Source organism: Meleagris gallopavo, chromosome 19, assembly GCF_000146605.3.
Source record: "Meleagris gallopavo isolate NT-WF06-2002-E0010 breed Aviagen turkey brand Nicholas breeding stock chromosome 19, Turkey_5.1, whole genome shotgun sequence".
Lineage (NCBI taxonomy): Eukaryota > Metazoa > Chordata > Aves > Galliformes > Phasianidae > Meleagris > Meleagris gallopavo.
In genome coordinates, this window is record NC_015029.2 from 3,645,208 (window position 1) to 3,664,874 (window position 19,667).

The following is a 19,667-nucleotide window of genomic DNA, read 5'->3' on the forward strand; positions in this document are numbered from 1 at the left end:
TTTAGCATACCTTGTATTTAATTTGGCAGAAAGCTCTGTTGAAGCTGCTTTACCTTTACTACATTATTATTCAATTGTATTTCCCTTGATGAAAAGCCTGGCAGTCTGTTGCTCAGTGACAGATGTGCTAGCTTTGGTTGAATCACCACCACTAGGCTTATTATCAGTTTTACTAATGTTTGCTGTTTTACACTATAACAGGTAGGGTGATTCATTCAGTCAAGACAAACACACAGACACATATGCACACAGTGATTCAGATACCCAGCCACATGCATACACAGAGGTGAATCAGCCTGAAGCAGTCCTCGCTTCATGCAGAAATGTTCCTGGATCCCTTGCTTATGTGTCCCCTTCTTGCAAAGCAGCCACCCATGAGTAAGGCCCCATTGCTGCAGGACATCTGTCACAGGACAGATGATCTTTGCTCACCGTGAACAGCCCTGACCAGTGCCTGAGGCCCACACGTGTGAGGTTAATGAAATGCTTCTTTGATTAATTCAGGTTGTAGGATTTCATATCTTTCAATCTGCAAGTCCTGCTGGTTGCTTTATGCAGTCTCCTTAGTACCTGCTGCACACGTGGGGCTTTCTGGTTTCTCCCATGCGCAGCATGGATTTGTGAATGTTTTAAGTTAACTGAGTGGGTTAAGCTTAGCATGGACCTTAGTCTGTTCCAGTAGATGAGGCTCCCCCTGCCCCTGCAGAAATAATGCTGTGTGCCAGGTCTGTGAGAAAAGCAATGGAGCCCTGCTGAAGGTCCCGGTGTTGGCAGATCCTGTCACAAGATCTCCAGATGCATCATATGCTGTCATAGGTCTATAAAACAACCCCAGTGCCTATCAGATTCAAGTGTCCTGGCTTCAGAGGTGCTCAAGCTAATCGATGGGCTTTTCCCTGGAGCTTCTTAGGGCTGCTCTAGGAGGGTATCACAGTCCAGTCCAGTGCTCCAGAACGCTGCATTGTTCATTGCAATTTTCTCAACTCACAATATTAGGGAGCCCAGAGCATTTGCAGATTTATTTCTGTACATCCACACACTGAGAAATTCAGGGATGTTCTGAGTTACGTACAGCTCTGGAGGCTGTGAACCGGGACCAGGAGCCCCCCAGGAGCAGGTCCTATATGACACCCCTGGGCCTGCTGTTCCCTCGTGTTTCCAGATGGAGCTGGCCCTGTGACAGAGTGCAACAGTGGAATGTTTAAAGTGAGAAAGCTTTGGGTTCATATTGAGTGCAATTTTAATGCTTAAGATGAGGTAATTTATATACAAACTGCTTGGTCTCTTTAATTAAAACTCACAAGGACTAGCTGTAAAATAACGAATGTCTCGCTCTGCCATATTGAAACTTTGTCTAATGAATTCTTTGCCTTGTCTGCCTCTGTTTCCATCTGACATCCTGTATTCATTCACAAGGTGTTCCTCTTAATGAAAACAAGGTCACTCTCCCAGCATTTGATGGGCAAGAAAGGAAAAGGTGACAGAACTGCAGCCTTACAGCGTGTTATTTTTTACTCCTTCCCTAATTGCAAAGAACTTCCATTGATGTGGAGAGGACTTCTACTTGAATAGCAGGGGACAATAGGTGCCAGATCAGACCATAGGACAAATTGGAGTTCAGTCCAGATATTCAGTTTCTTACATCGATTTTCCACTTTTGTCTGTCATTGCCTTATGGGACAATAATGCCTGTTATAAGGAGGAAACATTTCTTTTCTGCTTATAGGCTGATGTCTAATACTTATTAGTAAGTAATATTGATGTTGCATACAGGGACTAAATTGGAGATCTGAACCCTGCAGCGCTGCACTCTGTACAGAAATATAATAGGAAAAGGTGCCTGCCAGCACCTAAATGGTCCTAAATAGACCAGCCACAGGCAGGACAAAGAGTGAAAGAAGGAAAGTTTTAGAAAATTTCCTTACAAATAAAAGATGAGGAAGAAAAATGGGTTCTTTCTATGCTGAGTCTTGGACTGTGGCAGAAGTAGACCTTCAGAAACACCTTGCCCCATGGCATTGTGGATGTGTTAATTAAAGGCTGGTTTCTTGATGTAGTTTAGGAAAGAACCATTGATGAGGACTGATCTGGAAAGTCATAGCTCCTCTCCTCAATATCTGAAGCTGAACTACCAGATTCTGGTCCTGCAGTGGCAGAATTTTGGATCCATTAATTCTTCTACGGTAGTTTCCTTTGAGAAAGAGATTTGCTTTCCTTTCTCTGTTGACCAGTTGGTGGGACCTTACAGCTTCTTTCCTGTTTCACTGGGACCCTGTGATCGGAAAATAATGTTATTTGGCATAAGTTGTCTTAGTTCCCTGATCTGGTCCTGAGAAAAGTAGTTCTCCCATCACATCTGAGATCTGGCAGGAAGAGTTGACCTGCAATGCAGGGCTTTTTCCCAGAAGCAGCCTGATGGATGACTTTGAACCATGCATTACTTGAAGGGAAACAAGAACACAGTCTGCTCATAAGTAGCTGGCAAATAATATCAGTGAAAGGGCAAAAGTCACAAAACTATTAGTTTTCAATTATTTCCTGTCTTCTGTGATAACTCCATCACGGACTGATAGGCCCCAACGTGTAGCTGCTGCTGGCTGCAATGAGCCTGAAGGGAACCTGACTAGGAGGATTGTGACTGTGCCAATAGGACCATGTTAGATTTGAGGTCCTAAGAGACATCCACATTGTAGGGGCACGAAGCCCATTCACCTAATTCCAATGAAATTTCAGTAATAAAAGTAAGGATGGCTTGCTGAGCAGAGACTGGAGAAGGATTAAACTAGCATTTGCATTAATAAATAGAGATGTTATCATGGAGAATTAATGTTCTTTGATATAGATCTTGGCAACATTAGAAGATTCTAGGTACCATGCCTCATTATCTCTGAAAGGTTAAGAGGTCAGCCTGGGACAAGGGGAAGTGATTTATGCAGTCACTTTGTCAGAGATATGAGAATACATATAAAATAATAAGACTGGCAGAGACCATTAGTAAAAATCTCCCAGGATCCCAAGGTCTTACGTTGTGCTGGATTCCCCATCTGTATGCTGCACCTCCCACAGGTGCTCACTTCCTCTGCTATGTCCCATCTTTCTCTCTTTCATCCTTTCTGAATCTGATGTTGTGGTTGTTCTTTCCCCTCCCGATGGCTGACAGGCAGGTGTTGTTCCAAGGGATTGGTAAATACCAGAGACAAGGGAGGATTCTTTCATTTGAAAATTTCTCTCCTTTTCTCTCCCTGCTGAGGAGGTGAAAAGGGCAAATGAAAAGATCGGGTGTAATGTGATGGATGTTGAATGGCTCCAGTATTTATTAAACCATGAGGGCCGAATGAATGGATATATGGTTTTCTTCTTTGTACGTGTGAATGGAGAGTTGTGTAGGTGCACATCTCAGGGAAGGTTCAGGCCAGGAGCTCTGCTGCCCCATGATGCTGCTAGCACAGCAACCTGCTATTGGTGGCGGCATGTCCTGGGTCCTTCAGAAAACTCCCCTTTGCTCTGTCACTGCCATGATATCAGCACATCTATTGTGAAATTTTGTGTCATCTGGAGGACTTGCTGATAGAGGAAAGGAAGAACTCAAGGCCACGTTTGGTGTCTCCCAAGGAAAGTGATAGCAGTCAGATCCTTAATGCTGTGCACGGTACAGTACGTTGCATAGTACCTCCTGCACTCTAACCCCGTATACTTTGTGATATGTAGGAAGAGAATCCTTACAAGTAGCAACGAGAACCCAAGTGTGCACACAGGCGACTCCTGACGTTGCCTGCAGCTGAGCATCTCAGCTGCCAAGTAGAAAGCTGTTTGCCTGATGCTGCTTGCCAGCACACGTCCACAATACCTTCCAGCACTTGTTAGAAGGGGTTTTCTGATTGCTTTTGGTTATTGTGTCTCTCTGATCTCATCCAGGAGCATTTCAGAGCGTTGCTGGCGTGAAGCAGGCACATTCATGCCTTGTGAATGTGATGTGGAGAAGTCATGGGACAAGTAGCAAAGTTAGTGCAGAATGGTGGATGCAGAATAGATCAAAGACGAATGATGAGGGTGGCACTGAAGGCTACATTTAAGAAAAGATTGTAGATCAACATCTCTGACACTAAATTCATAATAGAATCATTGATAAGGGACGTAAAACTGGTCTTTTAGTGAGAACAGCTTTTGGCCAGGAGGAACAAAATGTGATTTTAACTCCTATACTTTAGAAAAAGATTAATGAGAAAGGACTTTATAAAGCTTGTTTCTCTACGAAAATGAAGCTTACTTGAGAGCACTGTCTGGCTTTGTGCTTTTCCTGATTATCACTTGAATGCGATCCATTTGAAAACAAAATCAGAGAAAAATGGAGTCTTAAAAGCTATTGATTTTTACGTATTTTCTATAAAGAAACAAGTGGGCAGCAGAGAGAGATCTAAATAACAGAAGTAATCTATTGATGGAAAGGCTAAATCTTAGCTCAGATTCAGAGAAGCCATCGGAAGGAGAGGAAAAACCAGTTGTCATCACATCCACTGCCGTGGGACTGCTTGCATGACATGCTTTCCCTGAAGTGCAGAGAGCTAAGGATGCCCATTAAGGGAACATTCAAATAATCTCCACTTCTGCACTCAGGAGATCCTAGTACAGCACAAACATACATTGCAATCTTTCCTTCCCTGCCTTAGAGCAGGAAGCCAAGCACCACTGACAGCAATTAAGCATTTAATTCTCATTTATATTCTATGGGAAGTGGGCCCTAGACCACGTCATCTGCTTTCAAACCTTCCCATCTTTTCGCACCTTTACAGCCCTGGGCCTGTCAGTATATTCTGTTATCCAGAATCAAGATAACAGGTAAAGTTAAAAATAAATTAACTGAAGTGTGAGGGAAATGTGCAGAAAGGTCTTTGCACCTTTTTGTAATATTTTCTATTTTTTTCCCTTCATTGCCTCTACATTTGAGGAGAAGTATAAAGATTTTGAACAAAAACACACAAACTTTTCTTTTAAAAATATCATTGACTGTGATCACATCTCATTCAGTGGTATTTACCCATCAAAGGGTGTTTCTGAAAAGTCACTGCCCAGCCTTGTGAAAGTTAACAGTCCTCTAGAGCCCACTCTGGGTCTTGAGCCTTATTTATGGTTGTCTTGATTAAAAAAAAAAACAAACTGTTGCAAACTGCTGTTTGCAGATATGCTTTGAATAGTTAGGATCTTCAGGAGTTAAGAACTTCTTTTAACATTCAGTTTTTTGTCTGCTAGTTTATATGTGACAAGCTGGTGCCAAGGACCCAATTATGATTTTTTTTTTCAATCTCTTCCCTCTTTCTTCTCCACCTCCTCCTCCAACCATAATCAGGGACACCTGGAAACAATAAAGACTTGTTTGTTTGGTTCGTCCTTCTCCCCCTTATTTTTTGCATATTTGATGTTGAGAAAGCAAAGCTGTTAGAGATCCATTAAGCAGTGTTTGTAACGGAAGGAAAGTATTCTATCTGGTTTGAGGAAGATAAGGCACATAAATCGAACTCACTCTACATCTAAACATTTCTGCAAATAGCTGCAAAGGAGACAGACGTGCAGTCTCTTTTACTACGTGCTGAGTGCTCCATCTTGCCACCACTGGAAGCCAAAATAGCTTGAGGATTGGGATCAGAAACTTCAGACTACAGTGATGAACAACTTTCCAGACTCAAAACAGCTATTTACAACAAGACTGTTCCTTCACTTACTACTCTTTTTTTTTATGCATGGAGCATTCAGCACGTCCACCCAAACAAGGAGGCCAGCGTGTATGAGCCATTTGCTGACTGCACCTCCTGAGGCCCACCAACACCATCTTTCTCAGCCTTGGGGATGGAGGCAGCACAGTCTGGTCTCTGCCCTGTAATCTCCATGCAAAGCCCTTTTCATGGTTGCTGTGGTTGTGGAAGCGAAGCTGGATTTCATCTCAGCCACATGCCTTGTCTGCAGGAATATTGGGGCTAGGGAAGCACAAGGAAGGGGGATGCAACAAGGGAGCAACAGCAGGCTTCTGCTTCACACAGCCTTTCAGCCTTTTAATGTGTCTACAGCTATCTTGGAGCATGCATGAAAGTGGCTTGATGGTGGGATGTCAGTGCTATTTTCTCTCTTTCACGTATTCCAGATGTTCTGCTGATAATGCTGTTCATGGCTCATAGGGGAAGGCATATGGAGGGTCTTTCCTAGAAAGCAGCCAGCAGTCCTGACTCTCCCAGCTGAATTGATACACTTATCTTCCAGTAAATTTCATGTGAATTAGAGAGACTCTCAGCTGTGTCCAGTGCAACTAGAATTGGAACGATTAGTAATGAAAATATTTTTTTCACTCTTATTTCAATGTCTTGAAAACCCAGCTCAAAAAATTGTCTGCTGCTTCTTAAAGAGTGGATGAAATGTGTAACAGCTCTTAACAGGCAACACGTGCAAGATTTGAGCTCAGAACTGAATTCCCAGCTAGATAAATCAATCCCTTGGTGAATGATAAATATTCCTTGAATTTAATCTGCAGAATAAGGAACTTTGGTCAGCAGACAGGGCACAGCCTCTCACTGAGTAATCAAGAATATTTATTTGGGTTGCTGGCAAAATTGTGTAATATATTGCTATTGGGTGAGTGGCTGCATTTAACCATAAGTTAATTAGAGACTCCATACCCAATCATCGTGGAAAGCAGAGATGCAGCTGTGGCCCTGCAGTGCATTCACTGTGCCCTGCATCCAGTACTCTGCTCCAGCTTCTTGCTGCTGTGAGGGTCGGCCTTTCGAACATCTGTCTGAAAGTTATTCTTTGTTTCTTTCATAAAATGCATTCCCTCGTAGACTTTCATGGCCCTAAGCTGGTTCCTGTGAGTGACAGACTAAAGCCACATCATCACCAGGTCTCCATCTTGCAAAGTGAGATTTGGGAAAGATACTTGGCAGTAGGGAGACTCAAAGGATTTAGAAGGACTTTGTCAACAGAAGCACCGAGAACTTGAAAAGCCAAAGCAGCCCATTAATCTGTTCTAAAGACAATCTAATACCAATTATGAGGCAGATGTAGAGTGTATTTCCTGGCATGGACACCAGGCTTGGCTGGGGAGATGGAGCTGCCAGCTGGCTGCTCCAGGGAGTGATGTGGCACTTGGGAGTCCATTCCCCATAGGGTGTAATTTCTTAATGTATTAAGAACAAAAGACAGAAAATGTTAAAGATTACTTAAAAAAATGTCACTAATAACTCCCTGGGGTCAAAGGATCTGGAAGCACACAGCTAGTTCTGACTGAGCCCAAACTAAAAGAGTTTTTCTCTTTAATATCTTCGGTCTCTGTGGCTGTGATGTGCTGCCTATATTGTAACAAAAGCTTCTGACAGTTTTACCCTCTGAATCTTCAGGAACCTGCTGTCTCAGGGGAGCATGCCCTTGCAGAAGGTTTATATTTAATTTGTTTCTCTACTTAAACAGAAACTCTTTTTTTGTAGACATTTGCTAGGCAACAACACTGTACTTTTCCACAGAACATTTGTGCTAGGCCTGGTAGAAAAACTTTGAAATCCTGTGAAGAGTTACATTATTCTGCTGTTCCACAGTTCACATGGCGTAGGTATGCGAAAAATCAAAATTAAATGTTACATAACATTTAGAAAATGTGGAGCAAAACTGAGGAGAGTTCCAAGCATCGTGTTACAGGAGATATTCTCTAGTTTCGTGAACATGGAATTGATTTGGTGCTTTTATTTTTGATAGTGCATGACAATTTTTTGAAAAGGTTTGTACGAAAATTGGGGATGCAGTCTGTGTGTTTATTCTATACTGCCCTCCAGCTTTCGATACCAGCTCGAAATTCTCACTCTGCTGCTTCCAAATCCATGTCATGTGGATACGAGCAATTTTCTTTTCACAAGAATTTTGCTTGCTGTTTTAAGAACCATCTCTCTGAACATCGTCACTGTATGATGTTGCTGAGCTGAAGTCTGGGTGAAGTGGCACAATTTTATACCAGATCTGTCATTCTGATGCAGTTTGGTCTATTTTAATGTTCGCATTTAAAACTTTGTTTTTTTTTCCTTTGGCAAGATTTAAGATTAGTCATATCCACCAGAGAAAAGATATTCCCTAAGAACCTATGTGCTGCTCAGGGACATGATTTAGCAGAGGGTTGTTAGAGTTAGGGCAGTATGGTTGGGTTGTGGTTGGACTTGATGATCTTTAAGGTCTTTCCCAAACTGAGCAACTCTATGAGCTGGAAAGAAAAAAATGTAATACAAAATATAGGGATTTATTTCTTCCGGGATAAATTATATATCAAGGAAGGAGATAATCTTAAATACCCCCTGTGGAGTACATCCTATTAAAAAGTTGTTCTGGACAAGACCCGTATCCTGAAAATCTAGCACCTGCACTTTGTGGGTGCTGGAGAGATGGATGTCCTCAAGGTGTGTCAGTCTCAAGGACTGATGGTTTGGGTTCAGATGTTGCCCTTGGTGGACCAGATCTGCTGCTCCCTATGGGAATCCAGCATGGCATACAGCTGTTGCCTCTAAGAGGGGCTGAGCAGAGCAGGCACGTCAGCAGGCACACTGCTTCTTGTCTCCATTTTCCTGAGCACTTTGCTCAAAGGTTCACAGTTACGTTGCCCAACAAGGTGCCTTGATACCCAGCAGCTGCTCTTCCCCAACATGAAGGTAATTAATGGCATAATCCATCAAGTAGGAGACTTGAGGAAATGAGACTGCAGAAATGCACCATTATGACTTGTGAGCGGCTCAGTTGGCTGTTGACAGGGCTGAGGAGTCTTAATAAGAGGGGTTAAAAAAAAAAACCTTTATGAGGAATTAATTTCCTGTCTCCATTATGAAGTGCTGGGATGTTCATTTAGCATGCAGTAGGTGGGTGTTAAGATTAGAGCTGTGGAGGAAATAGATATTGGAATGTGCTAAATCTTCCTCAGTGCCAAAGCAAGAAACCTCGAGAACATGCTGACGATCCTTCTTCATTGGAACACACAACAGTAATGTTGGGAGTTGGAACCAGTCTATCTGAAAGCTGCCTTCCAATGCAAACAAGCTATGAGATTTACATCTTCCCAGAATCAGGAGGCCAGTTATTCCCATTAAAACCCATTCTTCTTATGTGCCAAAGCTTAAAAAATAGACAAAATATGTCTAGAAGCAGAATAAGAAAGGCACAGATGTTGCTGATGAAAGAGCTCAGAAGCTTTCTTTACCAATCCCTCCTTAGGACTTTGGCATTCACTTTGTTACATTAAAAGTGTATCTTTTTTATCTATTTACACTTCTATAGTTTCTGATGCGTTTAGTCTTCAGTAGGAAAACAGAGGGAATGTGTGGAAGTCGGAGAACAGCACATCTGCACCCCTGGTAGCTCTGCTAATCTTAGTAGCAGACCAAACACTGATCTGATCAAGTGATCTGAGTCACAGAGTACCTCAAAAAATCTGACCGTAGGTCTATTTTTAAGTAGTAAAAGTGTCCTTGTTTTCAGTCAAAAAGAAAACAAGCTTTGGGTCAGCTGATAGCAAGTGTAGTATTTTAATTTCTTTCTGGCTGCTGGAAGAAACCCAAGCCCACCCGAGTGGGGTGTGAAGACAGGAGAAAAACAGAGCTGCGCACAAAGCTGATCTTCCTGCAGCTTGCCAGCACACAGCCTTTCACACCACTGAAATCACACTCTCTTTTTTGAATAAAACATTATGCAGGGCTCACGCTCTGCATGAAGACAAGTGTCACCTTCCATGAATATGGGGACAGTGTTTTCGGGGATTTGGAGAGCACTCTCAGTTCTAGTTGGTTGGATGCTTAGCACTTAGCAGAACACTTCCCTCCCTCTTCATTCTAACAGTCAGCACTAGTTTCTACTTCGACTTTTTTGGGGAAGAATTATGTTCCCAACAACTTTAATGTCATCTTGTTGATACCTTGGACTGTCTTATCTATTGATAGTATTCACCCAGTGGGAGGCATCAGCTATTTAGAGTGAAAGCCCATTGGAGCAGATCGCATTTGTTCCCATGTGCCTTTATCCAGAACCCGGTGCAGCCCCACACTGGAGCTGACCCCGAAAGGAGAGAGAATCAGGGATGTCACCTTCACTGCTGCTGTGGCATCTTGTCACCATCAGAGCACAGCCTCACATCTCGTACAGTAGCACATTCGCTTGCTTTTGTTCTCCCCTTGCAAAAAGAGACATTGTGTTTGGTGTGATAATGTAACTTAAGGTCATATTTTGCCTTCAGCCATCAACATGTGCAAATGCTGTATGACTAATGAGGCAGTCTCAAGTGACGATCCTGCGCTGTTTTCCTACAAGCTACTGTGTTGTGTTTGCAATCCCTCCTGACAGGTGGTGAAGAGCTATCTTTCCCCTGGGCTTCTGACTGGAGCTGGAAATCCAACAGCAGCACAGGTTCCCAGCCATCAGGGACTTCTCTCCCCTCCTCTTCCAAAAATGTGCTAAAAGGAAAATCTGCCCTTAGGTTTGTCTGTCTTGCTTTCAATTTGTTTTCAGTCCCTTTTCATTTCCTTAGGGGACTCTTTCTCCAGCTCAGGGAAGCTTTGTTCTTTCTGGGATGTCAGATGGTGGCTCGGCCAATTCACATGACAGTAAAGAGACAGACAGACAGATGTGCTGAAAATGGGACAGCAATAGGATTAGCGCATAGCCACAGCGCTGAGAGATGAAATAAGGTCCCCCCAGCCTTCTCTTTCATGGGCAGAAATGACTCAGCTTGGCAACACAGAAAGCTTTCAGACAGGCTAAGTTTAAAAATGATAGATGATAGCATGTAGCTCATCAGTGACTCAGCTTGTCAGTGTTCATCACTTGGACTCTGACCCTTTCATCTCCCCTCCCAAGCCTGCCAGAGGCTTTCTAGCTATCAACAGGGTGCCCTCGATCTTTGCCAAGGATTAAATGGGCAAATTGACATTATTTTCAGGGCTTTTGGAGGCCCAACTTGAGCAAAGATGCTTTTAAAAAGGGCCTGCTTTTCAGGAAGCATCGAGCATCTTCTGATCGGAGCCACCAGCTCTTGCTAAGGATGTCCAGCTTGAGCATCTTCAAGAAAAGCAAGCTATGTAAAAAACCTGAACTCCTGATTCAACTGCCTTTGGTTTTATGAATTATTATCATTATTTTTCTCTCTCTCTCTCTCTCTGTTTTGTCATCTGCATCTCAGGAAAAATGCCCTAAGGAGCTGCATGGGACCTTTCAAACAGATTTCTTAGGAGAGAAATCCCTCCTGGGTCAGACCAATGCTTCTGGTTCATGCACTGATTCAAACAGACAGGAAAACTTTTGTTTTCTTCCTTTGTAACACAGTTTGCAAACTTTCTTTCTTAACCAGCCTTGTATTTCCACAGCTCTGCCTCCCTGACATCCATATCCATATTTCTGCTTTGCTATGAACTAAAGAAAAAATAGAACTGATACGGTTTTGTTTTGATCGGACGCCTGTCCCTCTCTCCTCATCTCTTTATTTTTTTTCACATGTTGAAGGGAATTCATCGAGGTAATTTCCTGTTATTAGGTTTGAAGTGTTTTGAATTTGAAATGTCTTTTTACTTAGAAAGAATTGTTGCCTATAACTTGGAATGGCTTAGCAGTTTCATACAGTGCCTGACAGCCCAAACTGCATTACAGGCAGCTAATCCCAGTTGCTGAGCTCCATTAAAGACTAGATGGTATCTGTTAATACAGCCATCCCGTTTGGGTCATTGTGCTGATGTAAGGAGCAGAGCTGCCTGGAGAAAGATTAGTATGTGAAGGGACATCTTTATTCTATTTTAAACTGGAAAAGCGTATGGGAGATAGACCAGTCATGATTGATTAAAGATATGAAAAGGATTTTATGGGCCTTCTTACGCATTTTGTGTTTCTCATTCTGTTTGTCATATCTCAGCGCTTGATAAATAAATAAATACATAAATCTAAACCTTGAGGATAATAGCAAAGACAGAGACTCATCGCTGTTCCTTTTAGCTCAGTATTTTTTGTTATAATGGGCTAAGGACTGGGAGTCTCAGAAATCAATTTGCAGCTCTGGCACTGATCTTCTGCGCAGTCCGGGGCCACCTTTTCCCCTCACATCTTCTCCCACTATCTTTTCATCATATCTTTCAAATTAGAAGCACAGTTTGGCAGTGACTTCCTTATCCTCCTGCAGTTCCTGTCGTACTTGCAGTGCAGTCCCAGCTGGCTTCTTTGGGCACAACCCAAGTAATCTCCAGTTCCCCACCTAATGGATTCCAGAGCCACGTGCCATTTTGCCCAGTAAATGTTGATACCTCATTTCCTGCTTCTGGCTATTCAGGGGCCTTATCTTATGCCTTCAATCTTCTTATCTTCCCTCTTCTTACATTATCAGTGATATCCAGAGCTTAAGACCTGGAACAGCACTTTCCTTCTTCATCATTGTTCCATGTGTTGAGTGTTTTCCGTGCATTCTGCTATAGCTGGTGTTCATAGGACCTCCTTATCTATGCAGAAGCACAAACCATGCTGTCCCCAGCTCTGTATCCAGCTCAACACTGTTGCCACGGCTGCTCACGTCTGAAGTTGTGCTCTGACAGTGCAATGTATTCTTTGGCAAGTTTGGAAAGAAAATAGTCTTTAAAAAAAAAAAAAAATCACATTAAGCATGGCATGTGTTTCATGCTCGTTTAGCATCTTATCCTGCTACAGAGCGTTGTAATTCCCCTGGCTGCTTTTGAATTTCATGTCACACTTTTAAATGTGGTTGGGTACATGCTCTACATGCTCTGTCAGTACAGTTCTGCCAATAACCTCAGCGCACGCAGCGCTGGGAAAGCAACCACCAGCTCTGCTGCCTTGTGTGCAGAGTGTGGATGTCACAAGTGTAGATGTGTTCTGCATGGGAAGAAACTGTCTTCCTGCTGCTGCAGCTGTGCCAGCCCCTCTTATCAACAAGGCAGGATTTTTATTAACTGGGGTATTCACCTGCAGTGCTGACTTGAGAAATAAATAACAGTAGGAAATGCTACAAAAGGATGCTTGAGTGTATTGTGCTGAATTAAGCAAATGAATCAAAGTTACTTGCAGTGGTCTTAAACATCCTCACCACGAGTTAACTAAAATTATGTTGAACTTGAATGAAGTTTGACTTTCAAAGTTCATTCCAAGAAATGTTCAGGAATGTTTTCCATGGAGACACAAAAAGCTTTGCTCTCCTTAAACCAAGGCTAATTTTAACAGCTGTATTTTTGCTAGAAAATAGGAGAATTCATTACGGCAGAAACTTTGAAATACCTGAATTAATGATGAATTGTAGTTGACAGCTGGGATCTCTAGGAAAAGGTGGGAAGGAAAGGACTAAAAAGTGCTTAATGAAGTGAAAGTTGAGGATAATACAGACCTGGTAGAAAAGTAATTATGTTTATTGACCTTTACCTCCTCCTAAAAAAAGTGCACTACTTCAGACTGCTGTCTAACTGCAGTCTCAGTCAGTCTCTGTATTCCCAAGCATGTTCACCATTTATAAATGTTCCCAGTGTGTCAACGTGCTGTCTCTAATTGTCTATTATCTTGGTTGAACAGATGTGAAGGAGGCCAAATTCAGCTCCTCCCTTGTACCTAAGTGTATGTTCAATCTGAAGGCAAGGTAAAGCTAGATTTCGGAGAAGTCTCTTGTATGTGCGTTGGTTCTTTAAACCCAGAAACAACAGCCAGATCTGATTTGCCAAGAGAGCCAGCAGATATGATTCCAAAGAGAGAGGAAATGGATTTTTAAACTGTGAAGTTTTCATTTAACGATATCCATTCTTCAGGGCGACATCACAGCTGCAGATGCAGTTTAGACGCTTTGAGGTGTTTGCAGAGATTAATTAGCAGCCTAAATAGGAACTGAACTCCAATGACAGCCCGGCCCTTGCGGGCACTGAGCCTCGGGCTGGAAATGCTTTTGAAAAATCTCACTCCTGAGGACTCGGGGGATGCACTTTCCTGACGTAAGCTCATGCATTAAAGTTATTTCAGTACTTGCAGGAGTTCAAGCTCATTCCTCAAAGCGAACAACCTAACGCTTTCCTAGCTGTATACGAAGTGGCTGAACTAAAATTCCCAGAGAGTTCCCTTTTTGGAGAAAGTTCATATGAGATAGCATGTCCAGATAGCTAGCAGGCTGCCTGGATAGCGGTGTGTATTTTCATGAGTAGAACTGTGTGATGGGAGCCCAAGCTGCTTCACCTTTGCTTCCCTGATGTCCTCCAGCCCTGCCTGTCTCCTCATCCTGTTCTGCTGCTTCCTTTCCTTCACCCAGCTGTGCTTTTGGGATGCTTACTGCCTTCCAGCATTTTGCAAACTTGCAATTTCACACCATGTTTGTTGTCACAGCAACAAAAACAGAGGAGTTTGAAGTAGAGGAAAAAAGTTTAAAAACCCTTAAAATTGTTTTGTTTGTTGCTTGTGCAACACTGGAGACTGTAAGGGAGCTTTTCAGTACTCCCAGAGACCTCCCGGAGATCCAAACTTTCCCTCCCCTCTTCAAGCCACCTCCTCCCATCCCTTTCTTACAGAGCAACTGGGAGCCCTGTGGAAGTGTTCCCAGCCGTACCATACCTCAGTGGCAGCTTTTGCAGTGAGTCTTGCTCTCTTTGCCAAAGAAGTTGGGTTGTTTGGAAAACAGGCATGATGGCAATGCAGGGAGCACCCAATGGCAGCACTATTTTATTTTACTTCTCTTCCCAGCAGCAGATCCATCAGCAGGGATGATGGAACGCTGGCTGAAGCTTGCTCACGTCCCTCCACTTCCTTCTCTTTCCAATCACTGTGGCTAAAGGAGCAGCAGCCCTTAAATGAAAACTTTACGGTGAAGAGCTGCTGACACTTTTTCATTATGAAGATACATGGGGTGGCTGGTAGCTAATGAATGTCAGTGCTCAAAAGGATAATCTCTGCTTCTCTCTGATACAATTTAACATCGTATTTCCCTAATTTGAGGCTGATTTAGTCGCTGGGGTATTTGGATGCCTCTTCTATGGTGCCGATAGTTAATTAAACAGATGTTGCAGAGGGAATCATTAATTTTAGTGCTGCAGATGGGAGCGGAATGACTTTGCGAAGTTAATGTTTCAGCAAAACAATAGGCTTCTGTCATCAGTTGGTATAAACCAAGTAAATTAAGAGAACAAGTAGAGTAAAGGAGATAGCTTTGAAAGAATATCAATTATTCATTTTAGAATTATTTTTCCCCCCATAAATCATCACAGGAAGAGAGGAGGAGAAAATCTGTAAGAGTTGGGAAGAGGACAAGAGAGGAGTCCCCAAGTTATCAGGCTGGGAGAGAGCTGCAGAGCTGAGGGCAGCGGCTCATTACGCACTGAGCAACTTTGGGCAAGTCCAGGATGTATTTTGAAGAGCATCTGAAGTCCTGTCCATAAAGAAAGACGTGCTTTTCCATGCTTAGAGAGCAGGTGGGCACAAACAGCTTTGTTTTTTGAAGGCCGTGATGCTTTTTTCACTCCTAGCTGGGTGTGCCAAGTTTTCCCAGTTTCTGGGCAGCTGGTTGTATTTTCAAAAGCACCTGCATATGGTGGATTTTTTCTAATGGGAAGCCGATATGTTCTATAATATACCAGAAACCTCAGGACCCATCTGTTTAATAAGCCTCTGCACAGGACAAAAATTGCTGCAGGGTTGTACGTAAGCATCAGATGCGACCATTCAGTCTGTGGCTGGAGGTAGAAGAACTTTGGAAGTTAAAGTTTTTTTTTCCCAAGTTTGGTGGCATTAAGTGTCACTAATTTCTATGGAGGTAGAGTGTTCTTATTTATAAACTTAAAAAATAAAGGGAAAAGCCAGATGCTTCTGAACCATAAATCTGTGCAGCAGCAGAAGAGGATCAGGGGAACAAATGAGGTCCATCTATCTGTTAGGGTGAAAGCACTACTGTCTTGCTTCACTGCCTCATAATATGGAAATTATGTTTCTTTTTTAGGACAGATGAGTCATTTGACCACTCAGACAACTATATGGACACATCTCTGTCCATTTATATTATCTTTCTCTTTCTCATATGTGCATGTTTCTTCCTTATTACCAGCCACTGCTTTCTCCAAAAACAATAATTACTGGTTATTCTCATTTATTTGATAAGGGCAAACAATTTTAGTGCCCAGAAAGTAATTATGAATTTGGCAGTTCTGATTAATAAATCTTTCATGAAGCATGCTCCATTTTGTCCATAAACAGCATCTTCCAGAGATTCACTGAGAAAATATGAAGAAATAGAATAGACAGAAAGAGAAAGAAGGGCAAAAAGAAAAAATGCATTCTTCCAGGCAATAAAGTCCTGCTCTCAGTCTTACATATGTAAGGTGGTTTTAACCATTGGATAAATTTCTTTAGCACTCAGTCTGTACACACCATTTCATTTTAATGGTTACTGTTTGCGTTTTACTCTTCCTGGCTTCACAGTGCCTCATACTAAGTTAACTCCAGCCTCGCTATCAAAACATTCTGAATTATTTTTAGGAGCTAATTTCTGTCCTCAGACTTGCTGAAGCATAGCAATGTACAGCTTGAAGGCCTTGTCTTGTGTTACAGCTGAGCTAGACTTTGCATCAAACACATGTTAAACTTGCCAAGCACTACCTGCTTTCTGTAGTTGAGAAAGAGATATCTGGTATGTACAGAGAAAACATCAAGCATCCCAGCTAGCTGCCAGGATTCCAGCCTCCTGTTGTCTTCTGCTGCTCCTGCCAGCCTCACGCAGATGTTTTGGATGCTCTGGGGTCTCTCGGGTGGTGCTGTTAATTTTCTTTTTAGCTGGCTGAATTGGTCTCCTCGGGTCCTGCAAAGAAATCTCTGTGGGATGGACTTCAGCCATAGACCTGAAGTCACTCATAACCCCAGGGAATTAATTCAACACATCCCAAAGTGTCCTACTGAAAGACGTGAAATGGGATTTTTGCCTAGCAAAAACTCAATGTGGGGATACTGAAAAAGCAGGATCCTGAAACCTGCCTGCTATTGCAATACATTACACTGAACTGAAGGATTTTGGCTTCTTCCTTTAGGAAATACAATTCTCATTAAAGGCATGAAATTGAGCTCCTTGGAGACCCGAGCGTCAGCCTGCAGAACAATTTGAATATGACTTTTTAGCAAGACCAACTTCATACCATATATGCCTGTGTTTCAGCAGTATGCAACAGGGACTTGCTTCCAAGTGAGCCGTGGGGCTCTGCGCTTACTCCATGGTGTCCCCTCAGTGCCAGCTTCCTGGGATGGGAGCACAAAATTCTCTGGAGATCAGGATCAGCTGTCGTCCTTTGGTTCCCTCTCCCCCAGAGCAGGCCACCAAGCACCAGTCAAGCAATACGTTTTGGACTTTCCCAATATTGTTCAAACAAGAAATGAGTGGCTTAGTTCTCACCACAATGGTGGGGAAGGATGCTCCTGGTGTCTTCTGTTGGAGGTCTTCATCCCCACCTCATGGCCTGCAGAGCAGATGCTGCCTTCATAGAGACACTCAGGCACAAGGGCATCTCCACAGTGGGGTGGTTCAGCAGCATCTTCTCCTGACCGTGCCCTCTTGGATGAGTTCCCTGTGCCTCTTGGAGCCACCAGGAGTGCTGAGGTGTGGGCTCTACAAGGGCACAGGCCCTGTCCTCAGGGAGCACGAGCATCCTGCTGCAATTCCTCTTCTCCGCACGGCATCACCTGCCACTGGCATCTGCCTCTGCAAGAGGTAATTGATTCCCTTCCCCTTTAGAGCCCTAATTAAAAATGCACTTAATGTATTAAACTCAAATACATTGGAAACAATTAGCTTCCTCTTTTGTCTCCTCATCTAAGTCTGCAATGCGAGGCAGCCAGGTGTCACGTTCAACAAATCTCCATCAAGTGATTGCTGTGGAAGGAAATGAAGTTTGAAGAACTCCTTTGCTGCTCCTGATGCTTCGGCTCTGACCTTCTTGTGCTCTCAGCTTATCTCCATGGAGATGCTCATTTTGCAGCTTGGCTCCATCTTCTGCCAGCCGCTGCCTCACGCAAAGGCAGGGCCTGGGCAGGGAGTGAGGCTGCTTCCAGGCTTTGATGCTGTTCCTTTTAACACAACAATGCTTTAAAATGGACAGCAAGATCTGATTCTCCTTCAGGAAGCATGTGCTTTGAGACACCCTGAGCTCACGCAGTTAGCTGAGACCCCAAAAGAGGAGAATTAAAGCTTCAGCTTTAAAATTAATGTGGCGTATCTGTACTTTGCTGCCGTGCCTGTCTGCCAGGTGGTGGGATGGGTCTCATGTCGTCAGGACCGGACTATCCTTTGTTTCAGAGAAGCCTTATCATGTCCATGCTCTTGCCAGCAGAGCCCCATTGCTGCTGGGCTTTCAGGCACAGCACTGCCCCCATTTATAAAGCCTATATATTAAAATAATGTTTGAGGCGAGGGAAAATAGAAATTTTTGTAATACTGCTTAGTACTCTGACAGTACACATCTGTCTGAATTATTTAGACCTCATCGTGACGGCACATATATGACTTCTGATCTTTAATTTAGGATAGAGGATAATTTAGTTTCTCTGAGCCTTGTTCTGTGTGATGTGAGGGAAGAACAGCTCCAGCCTGAAGCCTCAGTTGGTGCCTGTTTCTGGGCAGAAGTGACTTGCAGCTCCAACAAGTGAGGCATTAGAGGGACGATGCTCTGTGTGCTCTGTAATGGCGCTAATCAGGAAATATTCATCAAACCATTTTTCATCAGAAAATGCTGATTCTTTGAAACAGGCTTTCTGTGAGGGGGAAAAAAAAATAAAGGGACAATTTTTCCTCATTTTATCAACTCTAAATATTGTGGCAGTTTTAAGAGGAGCCGAGTAAAGTCCTGTTTTGTTTTTTATTTTGACTTGTTTCAGATTGTAACTTCATTATGATCAAAACCAAAAGGAATGGTAAAAAACTGAAAGAAAATTTTGAAGACTGACTTAAAAATAAAATATCCCAATATGACAAGAGAAAGGTCTCCCTATGTTTGATCCTCCTGCTTTGGTCCTTTGGTCCTTCCTAGAGAGAGCAAAGGGATGGCAAGACCCCACAAGAAGGGGAGAAGGTTCTCAGCCCAGGATGAGCTGCTGGGGGTGGTTCATGTGTCTGCAGCCAGCATCTGTGATCACCGATAAAACACAGCCTCTCCTGCTGCTGGAGCTCTGAGGGAGAACCCATTTCAGGGCCAAACCCCTTCCCTGGGCTGGAGGATGGAGGAGGCAGTGCCTGAGCACTGTGCCCAAGTTTCTTCTGAATTTAAATGCCAACTCACGCAGGAGCCAGTCCTCTGTGCAGTGCCAGATCACTCAGCAGCCAGATGGCACTTTCTGAAGCTCTTCCACCTTCATCCGAGCTTCAAGGGATGCAGTGAAGGTGTTTGCAGGCAAGTGTCTCTTCCTTTTTTCTTCAGTGCCTGCAGATTTACACTGGTGTAAGCTCAGAGCAGAGTGATATATGCTGAGCATGATCTGATCTCCTTTCCTGTTGGTGACAGAAAGCCAGAACAGTGACTTGAAGCTACCTCCTGCATGCAGGAACCTCTGTTCTGTTCCCAGCACCACTTACAGTGCTTCTGCCTTGCATACACTGGCCATATCAGGCATCCTTAGGGATTTAAAGCACTGCATCCTCTCCCCATCAATCCTGTGCAATGCAGTTG

The 19,667-nt window shown here is 43.3% G+C and overlaps 1 long non-coding RNA gene across 6 annotated transcripts in view; it reads left to right on the top strand.

Annotated features, from left to right (window-relative positions):
- Positions 1-19,667, top strand: part of LOC104913664 — a 161,169-nt gene that overhangs the window by 32,505 nt on the left and 108,997 nt on the right. The window contains exons 3-4 of one of the 6 annotated variants that reach the window (XR_002120587.2): positions 17,043-17,716; positions 17,824-19,082. The exons of 4 other annotated variants lie outside the window; for them this stretch is intronic. This is a non-coding gene — a long non-coding RNA (uncharacterized LOC104913664). Of the gene's footprint in view, positions 1-17,042; positions 19,084-19,667 lie in introns of those variants that run through there. One more of the 6 variants, XR_002120586.2, reaches the window with a different exon arrangement.